This window comes from Diadema setosum, chromosome 17 (genome assembly GCF_964275005.1).
Source record: "Diadema setosum chromosome 17, eeDiaSeto1, whole genome shotgun sequence".
In the NCBI taxonomy this organism is placed as follows: Eukaryota; Metazoa; Echinodermata; class Echinoidea; order Diadematoida; family Diadematidae; genus Diadema; species Diadema setosum.
The window spans coordinates 37,577,337-37,593,101 of NC_092701.1; positions in this window are offsets into that span (position 1 = coordinate 37,577,337).

Genomic DNA, 15,765 nt, shown 5'->3' on the forward strand with positions numbered 1-15,765 from the left:
ATTAGCCACATGCATACCATCCCTACATACACATACACACATAACAACTCGCAATATTTTCTAGAACAATTATTGAACAGGCCCACATTATATACCTTCATGTACGCCTCACATGAGTACTGCAATTTTTTAATGACAATATACAACACTATACTCTGTAGTTTTAGTTTTACTGAGTTATAGGATAATTTGTGAAACGTATTTGATAACTGACATAATTATCCCGTTTCCTTCGTCAGTTTACAGAGTACAATATAACAAAGGACATTATTTTCATGAGACAATCGCAAGACATGTAAAGCTTAACTGACCAAGTGGTCCATTTTTAAGGCAATTAATCTACTGGCTATTCACAATGAAACCATATTGGTAATGGCCAACTCGGCTGCATTTATCGAATTTGTAGAATTTCTCAGGCTTGCCATTTATGTCTCAACTTTTGTAACCTGCGTAGAGTGCTCTCTTGGAATCCATTCTTTTGTATACCTTCAATAGCATCTACTCAGGATAAAATGTCTACTTCTGATGATATTAGTTGCTCACTATTCAAATCTTTACCAAATAATTGTAGCAAATATACCATAAAATGTTTGCACTCACCTTAGATGGAGAGAGAGAGAGATGGCAGACTTCTTGTGGTGAAAAGCAAGTCTTGAATGCTTTCACCCCGCAGAGGAGACAACCCCAAAGAAAGTGTTGGACTCTTCCATTCGAAGATGGGGTGCCAGGGTCAATCTCTGGAGGGGTTACCTCTTGCTAATATTTTAGCAATATGTGGGCTTGCCCACATGTATATAGGGCCTACTTCGTCTTCCACTAATGGTATAATTTTGAGGAAGGGCTTGGAGTGATTCAAGAGTGATCCTTATTACACTGCATGGTACTGTTTACTCGTCCTGATTTTACACAACATCATCATCATCATCATCATCATCATCATAATAATAATAATAATGTCTTATTTATCCAGGGTAGCCCCTTCAGTGTTACCACTGCTCTACCAGAGGGCCCTGCTTTGATTAAAGACTTAACATTGATTAAAGGGATGATAAAGTTTTGGTTAAGATGGGGCTTCAGGTTTTCAACGTCCTTTGATGATTTTTTTTTTTTTTTTTTTGGCCTAAAAAGAACTCAAACTTTGTTTGATAAAAATTGATTTTGAAATGGCCGGCTGAGATATCGAAAACAAAGCGTTCCTATGGCTGGACCCACCTAGGATTGCTTTGTTTTACTTTTCTTCTTGATATCTTAGCCATTTCAAAACCAAATGCATCAAATAAACTTTGAATTCCTCTATGCTCTTTAACATTATAGGCCTAAAGTAGTTTCTAAGTACCTTGCAAAAAGTTAAAAGCTGAATCCTCACCTCAACCAATTAATACTATAGGCCTACTATCCCTTTGTTTTACTTTGTTTTTGGATATCTCAGCCATTTCAAAACCGATTTCCATCGAATAAACTTTTGATACCTCTTAGAACTGCATGCTCTTTGACATCTCATAGAGTGGTTTCTGAATATCTCGCAAAACGTTAAAAGCTAAATCCTCACCTCGACCAGAACTGCAGATGTACACACCCTTTAAACTGAATTTAAACATGTCGTCATATTACAGCAGCAACGGGAACCTTTATCTAGACAGACAGCGGATCAATCGTTTGCACTTTGTTTCTGCCACTATCCAGATCTCTAACGGACATTATCTGTTATCTCCGTAAGCCATCACTCTAGAGACACTGTTTGCTCTGCTACTCTTAATTGTGTCTACCGAGCACACGACATCCCCTTTCCTATTACAGGTGACAACATTCAGCTGGAAAATGCCTGCATACCGGTACGTAGCCTATATGTCCGAATCAGAGTGCGAGTGTGTATAATAATACGTAGTACGTATGTATGGTCAGGGGAGTGAGACACCTCCCTGGTATGGTGGCACATGTTCGAGCTTCGGCTTCATTTTGTACAACGTGAGTGGGCCAGTGAGATGCTGTAAGCACATTTGCTTGCGTGAGAGCATGGACAGTGCTATACTACTAGCCCAGCTCACCTCTTCTTTCTGCGGGAAGCCTGACTGCGACCAGCCCGAACGCTCCCATCTCCATGCACAGCATAAGTTGGAGCTACCCGGGGTTACGGGAAGCCCAGAGGAGGAGGCATCTACTAGTAAATGTACAAGGTTAATGGTGTGCTCACATTCCAAAGATGATTGTTTAGTCGGTCCGCTTGCACTGATTTTTTGATGAACCGTTTCTTGATTCTATTCATTAAATGACATACAGAACAGTCAACTGCACGTCTATTAGCGTTGACGTGTCATGAGTAAAAACTAAATAGGCCTATAGCTACCAAACATACATCGCTATATACCACAAGTGAGATGGTTTCGATCTCCACATTACCGGTCGTAATATTGACAAAGAATCATCGATCGAAACAGGGAGGTGAGAGAAGTCCCTCGCTGATAGAAAACAGGACGTGTTATCTATAAAAAAAAAAGACTTATGCCATGCCACATGTATACTACATGTAAGAAAGTGGCAGTTTTCAAGGTAAAGCATACTTGACCGTCCCATATTCATGCGTCCTCATACTTTACATCAAATACAATGAAATACAATGAATCGTATAAAGGATTTGCCTTACCTTAATATAAAGAATGAAAGGAGAATAAGCTGTGATGAGCTGCGTTACTGGTGAATTCAACCTGTGTAATGCACGCAGCTGTCCTCCGTGTTATCTTCCCTGCCCGGGTTGATCCATATACTGCATAGGGGTGTTATCCAACCACAGATCACGAGGGACTCTGTCATGACCCATGCGACATACAAATGGGGTGGCCTCAATCGACTGAGTTGGCCTAATGACAGTGCCAGTTTGCACTATTGATTGGGAGCAAATTTACGCCACGTCAAGAGTTACGGTGATACACCTGTACTAGTATTTGAAATGTAAGGAGGCATCATATGCGTGACTGTATACGTGCCCTTTGTAAGCATACAAACAGAATTCAATTGGCTGTCGATGAAAGGGTGCAGACAGAGTCTGAGAAAATAAAGAAATATGAGGAACACTGAGACATTATCATAGAACATAGTTCATGTCTCTATATGCTTACTCTTAATTCGATAGAATGCAGAATAACAAAAGGAGTGGATCGCGTCGGCCAGAAAACAGCCTCGCGCTAATTACGCTAAAAATGATGATTATCAATCAACGGCGTAAATCCGTTACCGAGGAGGGGTGGGGGGGGGGGGGGGTGATCGGCGATAGACGCCATCACCACGATTACAAGCCCATAACCAGACCGCTGCTGCAGCCTTGGGCTGGGGGTGGGGGGGGGGGGGGGAGGCTTTACAAGGATCGAATGTTTGCACCCCCCACTCTTTTGCATGAAATATAAAGTGGGAGGGAAGTGGCAGCAAAAATAATCATGAAGACTTTTTGTTCTTGTTTTTGTTTTATTTTTGCTTGTCAGCCGACTTGGCGGAAAATGACACCGTAAAGGGGTTGGCTAGTAACTGATCAGTGGGAATCAGTGAGAATGCTGGGGGATGATTGTTCCAATCTTTGTGGGATTCATTTAAATACATATATATATATATATATATATATATATATATATATATATATATATATATATATATACTGTTGTGTGAAAATTATTTGCTTCAGAATATTCAAGCAATGTGCAGTTTAATGTTTCCAGGTTAGCATGCTTTTACCAGGGAGGTTTTCTTCCACCTCCCTGCTTTTACAGTGAAGGGGCGATCGTTAACGGCCCGTTAACGATCGCGAACACGACGGGGCTTTTGTACTTTTGGGACTGACATAGAACGATCTGATATGCTCTTTTGTGGAATATTCAGAAAATTATCAATCCTCAAAATGTGCAGAGTCTAAATCAATGGAAAGGAACCGAGCGGGGGGTAAATTAAAAGAGGATGAGGGAATTTTTAAATTATTAGAATTGAATTAATACATGTAGATCTGATGCACACTGAGATGAAACATTTTGAAATCTGTCAATCTAACTGTACTAAGTCTAGAAGAAAATGACCTCTAACGGGGGAGGGGGTACCCCCCTCCCACGCGAGAGAGATTTTGAACTTTCAGAATTGAAATTCATGCAATCTGATATTTGGACAAAACGCAAGAAAATTTTCCTAATTTCGGAAATTATTGGGGGACAAGATGACATGTTTGCTGTTAATCCCCAAAGTGTACTAAAGTTTTTAATGGGAAACCAAGCGGGGAAAGAGTTGATTGAAAGAAGATATCCCCTCCCACCCTGTGGAACTCTGTGTGTGTGTTTGTTTGTGTGTATGTGTGTGTGTGTATGTGTGTGTGTGTGTGTTTAACTGAAGTGACAGACAGCAGGGCCCTGTTTTATCAAGATAAAGTTAGCGTTGATCGTGAAATCAACGCTAACTTCATCCAACTTAAAGTCTGCTATAACTTTAAATCAACTGCAAGTTTCCGTTTTACGAAGAGACTTAATAGTTGATTATATATCATCACCATGACTTAATTATTGATTTAGTGAAAACTAAAAACACGGGACGAGGCTGGTTTCCGGTACTGTCTGCTTAAAAACAAAACAATACATTAAGCAAAACAAACAACAAAAACATGATTGTTTGCCATGGCCACGGATTCGTAGTCTGCTAGTGCGACGCAGTATTATTAGCGCTATACAGCCGCTGAACTAGAAGTAAAGTTTGCAACAAAACCGCAAAATACGCCGTTTTGCGTTGTATTGAAAAAAGTAGGTCGATAGATCCAGAGATGTCGGAACTAGGGTTGGGTATTGGTATAGCAGGAGTAGATTGGTGGACTGGTAAGAAGATATGCTTTCAAGTTTCCAACAAAGTGCTTTGAGTACACCTCATTAGTTTGCGTCTTGGTTCTTGCTCAATTATGGCACAATGATTTTGAGTTGAGTGGGTATTTGAATCACTATGAAATTTCATGAGAATGATTATTGGGCCAAAGGTACAGACAGTTGAATTGCGTAAGTGAAGTTCCATCCTGATATTGCTAGAAAGTGAAAGGTAATAATATATCTCTTGTGGAAATGAGTTGAATATAATCAGATGCCAATGAAAAATCTCCTGTCTTTGGTGTCATGTCACAGATGCTGTCATTTTTTTATGTTGTCCAAGAAAAGCATGTATGCTCTGAATGAGCACTTTACATGAGACGTGCACAGTTCGTCGGTTGCCCTGCAGAAGGGCCTTAGCTTAGGTAAATGTTCCTAGCAGAAAGGTCTTAGCATAAAAGTGAGTGTAGCGTAGAAACTATCATAAGATTATTGATTCAAATTCTGAAGAACAGTGTACAACAATATTGACTAAATGGAGATAAATTCCTAGCCCAGAAGATTAAGAACTCCATTTTACAGAGACATTCGAACATCAAAAATGTGATTATCTAAAAAAGTACTTTTTTGTGTGAATAACGCATCAGGCAAGGCCCTTCTGCAGGGCAATTGACAAGTTGTATGCCAGAATCATGCAATTATAAAAGTGAACAAATTGAATTTAAATTGAGATATTTGCTTCAAATGAATATGTTATGAGTGCACAAGATGAATGTTGCAGTGAACTTTGAGGTAGAGTGAAATTTGCCATGATTTAGTTAAAAATTACACAGAATGTGGGAATGTTTCTTTTCGACATTATATGAAAATTGGAAACATGGGGATGCCTATGTTCCTGGTTGTTTGGAGGTGAGAGGATGCATTACCTTAAGGAAATGCACCCTCTCACCTATTGACTTCAAATTTGAAATGATTGGATATTTGCAAATGTGTACATGAGCATTGTAAATGCTGCCCAAAGGAAATGCATCCTCTCATCCTTATCTATTGACTTGAAACTTGATATTATTGGAAACAGTAAAACTGCGATTATAGGCGGATGTGGACACATTGTTCTTTAGGGTATTTTTTAAGAGTTACCAGATTCTGGTAAAGAATAATACAGCAACAGCACAAATTCCTTTTGTGGGAGCCACCCAGACATATTCTTAAGATCAAAGTGAAATTCTAATGTGGGGATGATTAGAATATAGTGTGGATGAGAGATGAGTTTGAAGGGACCTAAATTGAGCAGCAGAGAAGTCTCCCGCATAAAGAACTTATTAAAATTTTTTTTTTTCGTATTCATACCTATCATGTTTTTGATTAGAAATGGTGTATTCCTGGACATTTTCAAAAGTGTTTCTTATGGCAATGAATGGCCCACAGGGTGGCAGGAAAGCAAAAAGCCAACAGTAGGGAGGCCAATGACTTATTGCTTGGATTCTTTGATAAAAACCAGACAAGTTTGGTATCACTGGATAGGTCCTGCCTAGAGAAAGACAATCGATCAGCTAAATCGATAAAAAACTTGGCAAAGTTACAATCTTCTGACTTAAAAATTACATTTAAAAATTCTGCTGCAAAATCGGACCCTCTAGAACAAGACTAGCATTAAAATAAATGATCGGAAAATGATCCCCATACTTCAAGCTTTCATTTGATACCAATTCCATATGGGTTTTTTAAAGTCCTTCATATCCCATTCCCAATTAGACAAAAACTAGAAAATTGTTCAATAGGACATTTTTGTGTACTGACAGATATGATTTCAAAATAACCAGATTTCACTGTACTCCCTACCAACAAGCATTTATTTTGGGCCACCTAATTAAGTATTTCAATTTTTAAATTGACATTTTTTCTGTGAAGTTAAACTTATTTTTTTTTTTAACCTGAAGAATATTTGGAACTCGTATCATTTATGCCCCCTAAATAAGCTGGAGATAGTTTGAAGGTACCCCAAAATCCATTTAAAAGTACTATCTGCAGCAATGCTGAAAAAAAATACACATGTGTACGCAACTCTTTTCCAAGCCTGGCCCAAGCCTTCGCGAGGGAGGTAAACTCTGCAAGTGGTGCAGAACGGCTACAGCTAAGTAGCGGTACGTAACACAAATTTTTACCTTGAATTTTATTGAAGGCAACACCTACATGTAGTCATTCTTGGCGGCAGGATATCATCTATAAACACTAAATGTAGCACGGTGTGGCAGGGTTAAGGGGTCCCATGGGGCCCATGTAAAAACCCAAGTTGGATAGTTGCTTCTTGAGGATAATGAGTGTAGGGGCATGAACAGCCGATTATGGAAGCTTAATTGTTCCACTCGTTTACTAGGCCTATTCTCTTTGGCTATAAAAGTGTTGTTTTTTTTCCCGATGTCCAGGCGACTCCTTGCTTTGGCTAGTTTCATGGAATGGCCTCTTGTTCTATGATAACCACGACTCACGAGTGCGAGTGGCAAGTTCTCAATCTCAGGTTTTGAATTGTCAATGACAATGTTTTTGAATATTCTGCCATGTTCTGCATGTTCAGTGTTCTGTATGATTGGAGTAGACTATGTCTTCATCTTCTCTCTTCTTTTTTGAAAAGACAAAGTGTTCAGCCTTAGTCTTTCTTCGGTAGGCCTAAACTTTAGAGTGAAGTAGAAATATCATCTAGGCTATTTATTACAGTATTAATATTATTATGATAATAATGAACATGTTGATTTGGCTTAAAATCGTGGTTTAGGCTTTGGGCCGCCCTCATTCACCTCGCACACGTAACACTAACACTATCGCTATACAGTGTACGCAATGGGGACTTCAATCGGTACCCTTCAATCCACCTCCAATGACTTTGCGTTAGCCATGCTTCACGAAGAAGACTTGATAATACAATACAGTTAGGTCTAGAACCACCGTGCAGCGGTACGCAGGTTGAAAGATTTGAACGCTAACTATAGGCAACACAGATGTTTATATGTGGGACATGGACAACAATCCAGTAGCATAGTACGCGGCACAAATCGTAAATAAAAGGAATGCGTGCGCTCTCACTTTCAGCGAGTGGGGACCTAAACCACGAAATAGCCGTTGATTTTGTACTGTATGTGCGACAGCGTGACATTACAAATAATTAAAAAACTTCAGCTTACTTACAAACACACCAGATTACTTTCATTTCTCACTTCTCATGAACTTTGTATTTGATGAATGTTGTCGAATGCAACACATGCGATGATGACCATAGCAACAACCAATGCATCGACGGCGTTCAACTCGTTCGTTTGCGTTATAAATCGCCAAAAAATCGCACAAAAGATAATGGTTTATAAATAGGCAGTGGCTTACAAGTCGCTTATAAATCGCCACTGACGGCAACAAATCACACCAAATGCTTGAGAGAACTATTATTTGGGATATAACTCGCCAAAAAATCGCACTCGGGATAGTGGCTTATAAACAGACAATGGCTTATACACCGCTTATAAATTGCCGATAACGTTATCAAATCAGGCCAAATCGCAAACAGTCATTTCCTTATGAAAGCATTTGCAGTGTTCCGATAGAGTTTTCGACGAATGGGGGCGCCTTCGGCGTTCCGGGAACTTTGGGTCTAGCACATTCCGAGCTCAACGAAAATCTGCGTACGCGTGTACCGTAAAGATTCCGCACATACGTAGGATTACTTCAAGTCTTAATTCAATAGGCTGAAGTCCTGTGTATTTACGTGTAGGATTATGGAAACTTGTGAGAGTGTGGTGATTATATGGTAAACAGTAGCTTGTTTTTACCTCCACGGCGCAGATCGGCTTTGTATTAAAAGAATAGATCGCAAGTCTACATCATCAACATGTCGAAATTCTAGAATGACTTACTTAGACGCTCTATCTATAACTGTCGTACTCGGTGCTATATAGAATTAAACTCTTTATTTTCTGTATATGCCTACTAAACTCTTAATTAGTATCTATTGCCGAACTAGCTCTACGTAGGCTTACGCACGTCAGAAATCATTGGTTTCCTCGCATATGGGTTCTTTACTTTGGCAAGATATGCATTACATACAGACGCGGTTCCAGTACTGTACTCGGTCACTTGCTTGCTGGCGATAGCTTGATTGGCGGGCGGACGGCGTATTTTTTATTTACACGCAAGCCTGTGGCTTTTCGCAATTTAATTCAATGAAACCGCTTGTGATGCGTCTATGCTTACTCCGCTCGGGTTGCGAAGAGTTCTGTGGGTTACTTGTACTTGTACAGTGCCTCCGCTCGCGCCGATTCGATTCGTACACGTGTATAGCTTGTACCACTGAGAGGGGAGATCAGTGGTTTGTACGCGCTGTGAAAGTTTTGCTTGCCGTGGTAGACCTGCATCCAACAAGTCCATGTACGTACATTGTACTATGTAAACGAGTGAGAGTGCGAAAAACAAGACAATACAAAACAAAAAAATTGAAAGTTATGGAATAGGCTGGTACATGTGCATGTACATGTATCAGAGAGTTCTGAAATAACATGATCGCATAATCTAATGACACCTGAATGGAATGAAATACATTGGAAAATCATGCTTGCCATTTTTCTCATTTTAAAATTAATATATTGTATCAAAAGTAATGTATTTGTCTTTCAGACCCCCCTCACTCTCTTATTTCCAAAACGTCTCTCTTCTCCCGTCTCTCCATACATCATAGTATTTGTTCCAAATACAAGCTCTCTCTATCTCTCTTGACTCCCTCTCATATCACATGATTTCTGTTTCCAAGACCCCCTCTCTCTCTATATATATATACATTGAATGTACATGTATTAATGTTATTTCTCAGACCCCAACCTCCCTCTGTTATATCTGTTGCTATAATAAAGGCCCTACATCTATCTTCATACTGATGGTATATTATTTTGTTTCTCAAACCTGTCCCTCTTTTCTTCATACTAGTTTCAAAGACTCACTCTGCATATTTTTCCGACCTCTCTCGACCCCCTTCCTTTTTCAAATGCATGACTCGTGTATTCCTTGCTCGATCACTTCTTGAATTAGCCTATATACACTGTATATCATACAATTTATTTGTTTCTCATACTCTCTCTGTCCCTCCCCCTTCTCTCTTTCTGATTCTTAAACTTTACAATGTTTGTTTACAAGACCACTTTCTACTCTCTATATACATTGATCAGTTTGTCTAGAAACATGTACAGTCACATGTAAGGAAAATTACACCACTATTGCATGAAGTCACTATATGCACTTTATTCACTTCTTTATATTCAAGCACTTTTTTTCATGAAGGTACAGATGTAATCTGATCCTCCAATATCCAAGAAGTACTGTAATACAAACTAGAAGTATCACCTAATGTGATATATACCCCCAACTAGACACTGAGGCAGTTAGCTCAACTAGCAATGATTACTTTGTATGCTTTTCCTGGAAAAAAAAATACCATGACAATGTATTGTTCAATATTGAATAAGATTAAGAGTACAGTAATGTGTTATTTTGCTCACTCACAATAATGTGCCATATCTCATGTCAAGTGCTCAAAACCTGAGTGAGTAAAGTAAATAAATCAGCAATTTCTATGATTTTCATGAAAATAATGTTACCATGGCAACACAATGTTTGACATTAAGAAAAAATGAAGTTTGCAAAACTATAGCTGTCACATGTGCCAAATTTCAAGTCAGATGCTCAAAAGCTGAGGGAGTTAGGTGAATTCACAATATCATTGTATGATTTTCTTTCAAAATATGCTGTCAGCATGTTAGAGCTCACTAAATTAATGTCAACAATAATCGACCACTAATGTCATAACAACCACTAATGTGGTTGTCGCATCTTCAAGCTATATGCTTATTTGAGGACAGTCTTCTGAATTTACACTCCCAATACAATGTGCCGTTTATTCAGTCAGATCATTTGATTGTCTTTATTCCGAGTGGTTCCCAATTGATGTGTTCTCTTAGTCTTTTCTTTAATCTGTACACGTAAATCTCAGTTTTATATTCGGATGTACACACTGCATGTTCCATTGTCTCGTAAACAAAAAGAAATGACTGTATTTCATTTTTATAATATCATGATCGATGCAGAAAATTCTTAATAAATTCATTTGAATTTGGATCGTGCAATATCATAACAACCTCTAATGTCATAACACGTCGACGACAAAATGTCGTATAATGACCACTAATGTCATAACATGTCGACGACAAATGTCAAAATCGGATTAACCACAAAAAGTGTCATACACGTCGACGACACAATGTCAAAATTCCCATTTTTGCAGCAAATGTCATAACACGTCGACCACAAATGTCAAAATTTCCAAATTTACTGCAAAATGTCATAACGCGTCACAGGGGAGGATCCAGGACTTCCGTAAAGGGGAGGCGCCTTTACAAAAGTAACCCCTCCTTCATTTTCTTTTTCTTTCTTTTCGAAAAAAAAAAATAAGGGGGATGGGGTTGCGCCAGCCTTTTATTTTGAAAGGTGTCTCCCCTTTACGGAATTCCTGGATCCAATGAGCAATGAGTTTTGACATTACTTTTGTGGATGATGCAATCGCGAATCGAGAGGGAGCGCATCCCCCTCTGGTGCCCCTTTCTATTCTTGTTAAAACAACAGAAGTAAAAAAAAAAAAAAAAAAAAAAAAAAAAAAAAATGGGGGCGGGGAAGGGGGGGGGGGGTGCGCCAGCTTGTACTTTTGTAGAGGGGCGGCGGGGCGCTCCCTCTCTTTTCTTATATTTTTGTTATAACAAAAAGAAATAAAATGAAATAGAATGAAGCTGGTAGCGCCAGCTTTTGATTTTGTATAAGGCGCCTCCCCTTTATGGAATTCCTGGATCTTCCCCTGTGACACGTTATGACATTATTGCAGTAAATTTGCAAATTTTGATATTTCTGGTCGAGGTGTTATGACATTTGTGGTTAATCCGATTTTGACATTATTTTGTGGTTGACGCAATCGCGGATCGAGAGGGGGCGCCTCCCTCTCTTGTGCCCCCTCTCGATATTTTGTTAAAACAACAGAAATAAAAAGAAGAAAGGGGGGGGGGGGGTCACCCAGTCTTTGATTTTGTAAAGGCGGCGCGCCGCCTTTACGGAATTCCTGGATCCTCCCCTAAGACGCGTTATGACATTTGCAGTAAGTTTGAAAAATTTGACATTATTTTTTGCGGTCGACGCGTTATGACATTTTGTGATTAATTCGATTTTAAATTTTGTCGTCGACGTGTTATGACATTTGTGGTTAATCCGATTTTGATAGTTGTCGTCGACGTGTTATGACATTAGTGTTATGGCCATTATGACATTTGTCGTCGACGTGTTATGATGATATTATAGTGGTTGTTATGACATTACACGATCCAAATTGAAATGAATTTATTAAGAATTTTCTGCATCGATCATGATATTACAAAAATGAAATACAGTCATTTCTTTTTGTTTACACGGAGAATGAAACATGCAGTGTGTACATCCGAATCTAGTCTTGAAGTTATTAAATGTGGCGTCCCTCAGGGTAGTATATTAGGACCTTTACTTTTCATCATTTACATAAATGATTTTTGTAGATCATCCGACATACTTTCTTTTATACTTTTTGCCGATGATTCAAATATTTTCTTCTCCCACCAAAATCCAATCACTCTACTGTTAATTCCGAATTAAAAAAGTGGCTCAATGGATAAGAGCCCACAAATTATCACTGAATCTTCAGAAAACTAACTATATGTTATTCAGTAAGTCTATAGAAGTTTTACCCACAGATATCATCTTTGATGACGTTCACTTAGAGCGTGTATCTCATACAAAGTTTCTCGGTATTACAGTGGACGATAAACTTTCGTGGAAGCCTCATATTATTAATGTTAGTAAAATAATTTCGCGTAATATTGGTATTATTAATAGACTTAAATCTCATATCCCGTTGTTTTCTTTGCTGACGTTGTATTTGTCATTAATATTACCTTATTTAAATTATGGAATCTTAGCATGGGGTATAGTGCCCATCGAACTTTATTAGATAGATTATTGTTATTACAAAAAAAGGCACTTCGTATCATTTGTGGCGTTTCTCCACGTTCCCATGCAGATCCATTATTTGTTAGATATAAGATTTAAAAAATCAAAGATTTGTTTTTCTTACAGCTGGGTCAGTTTATGTTTAATTATAACACAAATGCACTTCCCAGCATTTTTGATTCAATGTTTCCCCGAAATCAATATTTTCATAATTATCCCACCAGGCGATCAAATGAGTTTCATTTACCCCTTCTGAGAACATTATTGGCTCAAAATACATTTATATACACTGCCCTAGATTTTGGAATTCTTTAAGTTGTGATATAAAAAATTCTTTATCTTTGAATTCGTTTAAGCGTAAGTTAAAATATTTTTTGTTGAACTCATATTAAGATATATACGATTCATTACTTAGCTGGTCTTTACAGCCTATTGAAGGGTTCATCGTCAATCATATCAGTTCGGGAAACCCACTCACAAGGGGGGCCCCTCCTTATAAGTAACCCGTCCCCCTTATAAGTAACCCCGTCCCCCTTATAAGTAACCCCCGGGGCACCCCTTATAAGGAGTCTCCACGCTTTTTTGCAATGCAACGCGAAAATGAAAGGACTGCGGCAATTCGCTTGATTATGTCCATAAAGCTTCACAAGTTTCCTAGTTACTCACGAAATTTGAGCAAAATCGGTTTGAGGCATCATATCTAAAATCATGGATTTAAATGCGATGTCAAACGACCCATGCGAATGCTGAAATGCGAGCGATTACTGGCGTGAGTGTCGCCAGGCGCGGCGGCGCGGCAATGCTTGAGTGCAGACGTGGCAACTGAGTACGGAGGTCAGTCGCCACGTCTGCACTCAAACATTGCCGCGCCGCCGCGCCTGGCGACACTCACGCCAGTAATCGCTCGCATTTCAGCATTCGCATGGGTCGTTTGACATCGCATTTAAATCCATGATTTTAGATATGATGCCTCAAACCGATTTTGCTCAAATTTCGTGAGTAACTAGGAAACTTGTGAAGCTTTATGGACATAATCAAGCGAATTGCCGCAGTCCTTTCATTTTCGCGTTGCATTGCAAAAAAGCGTGGAGACTCCTTATAAGGGGTGCCCCGGGGGTTACTTATAAGGGGGACGGGGTTACTTATAAGGGGGACGGGTTACTTATAAGGAGGGGCCCCCCTTGTGAGTGGGTTTCCCGAACTGATATTGATTTCATCATTGTGTATTTTTTACATCATCTTATTTGTATACACTTTGCTCGGCTGACTGAGCTGAAACACCTCAATTCCCTCTTACGATCCCGATGTTCAGCGTGTTGGCTTTTCCTTTCATTTCCTTTTTCTTTCTCTCCTTCCTTTCCATTATTCTTTTGTGTATTATTACTGTCATGGTATACCCTATACTGTAAAGTCATGTAATGTCGTTGTGTTTCTATTGTCTTGTTCTGTCCTGTGTTGTTCTCTCCTGTCTTTGTAAAAAAAAGAAAAAAAGTTTAATGTATTCACAAGAATCCTTTGAGTGGTTCACAATTTACAAGCATGCTTTTCAGTGAACCTCTCAGTTCTTTCTTTTTTCCCTCCAAACATAACTTTGTATTCTGCCGGTATGCATGTATAATTTCCTATTTGTTAACCATTATCTACCATGTAAAGTCGAATACATGCCTATATATGTTATATCTTCTGATTCATTTCGTGTTATGTTTGACGAAAAAGAAAGAAGGAATGAAATAAATGAAATGAAATGAAAATGAAATGAAATAATATACAATTGAGATATACGTGTATCGACAGATTAAAGAAAAGAGTATGAGAGAACGCGTCGATAGGGAACCACTCGGAATAAAGAAAATCACTGACTGAATTAACGGAGTGTATAAATGTAGAAGACTGTCGTCAAGTAAGCATATAGCTTGAAGATACGGCAGTCACATTAGTGGTTGTTATGACTCTACTGGTTGATTATTGTTGACATTAGTGGGCTCTACACATGGTGACAGCATATTTTGGATGAAAATCTTATGCAATGATATTGTGAATTCACCTAACTCCCTTGGATTTTGAGCATTTGACTTGAAATTTGGCACGTGACAGCTATGACATATAGTTGTGCAAACTTCATTTTTTCTTAATGTCAAACATTGTGTTGCCATGGTAACATTATTTTCATGAAAATCATAGAAATTGCTGATTTATTTACTTTACTCACTCAGGTTTTGAGCACTTGACATGAGATATGGCACATTGTGAGTGAGCAAAATAACACATTACTGTACTCTTAATTTTATTCAATATTGAACAATACATTGTCATGGTATTTTTTTTTTCCAGGAAAAGCATACAAAGTAATCATTGCTAGTTGAGCTAACTGTCTCAGTGTCTAGTTGGGGGTATATATCACATTAGGTGATACTTCTAGTTTGTATTACAGTACTTCTTGGATATTGGAGGATCAGATTACATCTGTACCTTCATGAAAAAAAGTGCTTGAATATAAAGAAGTGAATAAAGTGCATATAGTGACTTCATGCAATAGTGGTGTAATTTTCCTTACATGTGACTGTACATGTTTCTAGACAAACTGATCAATGTATATAGAGAGTAGAAAGTGGTCTTGTAAACAAACATTGTAAAGTTTAAGAATCAGAAAGAGAGAAGGGGGAGGGACAGAGAGAGTATGAGAAACAAATAAATTGTATGATATACAGTGTATATAGGCTAATTCAAGAAGTGATCGAGCAAGGAATACACGAGTCATGCATTTGAAAAAGGAAGGGGGTCGAGAGAGGTCGGAAAAATGAATATGCAGAGTGAGTCTTTGAAACTAGTATGAAGAAAAGAGGGACAGGTTTGAGAAACAAAATAATATACCATCAGTATGAAGATAGATGTA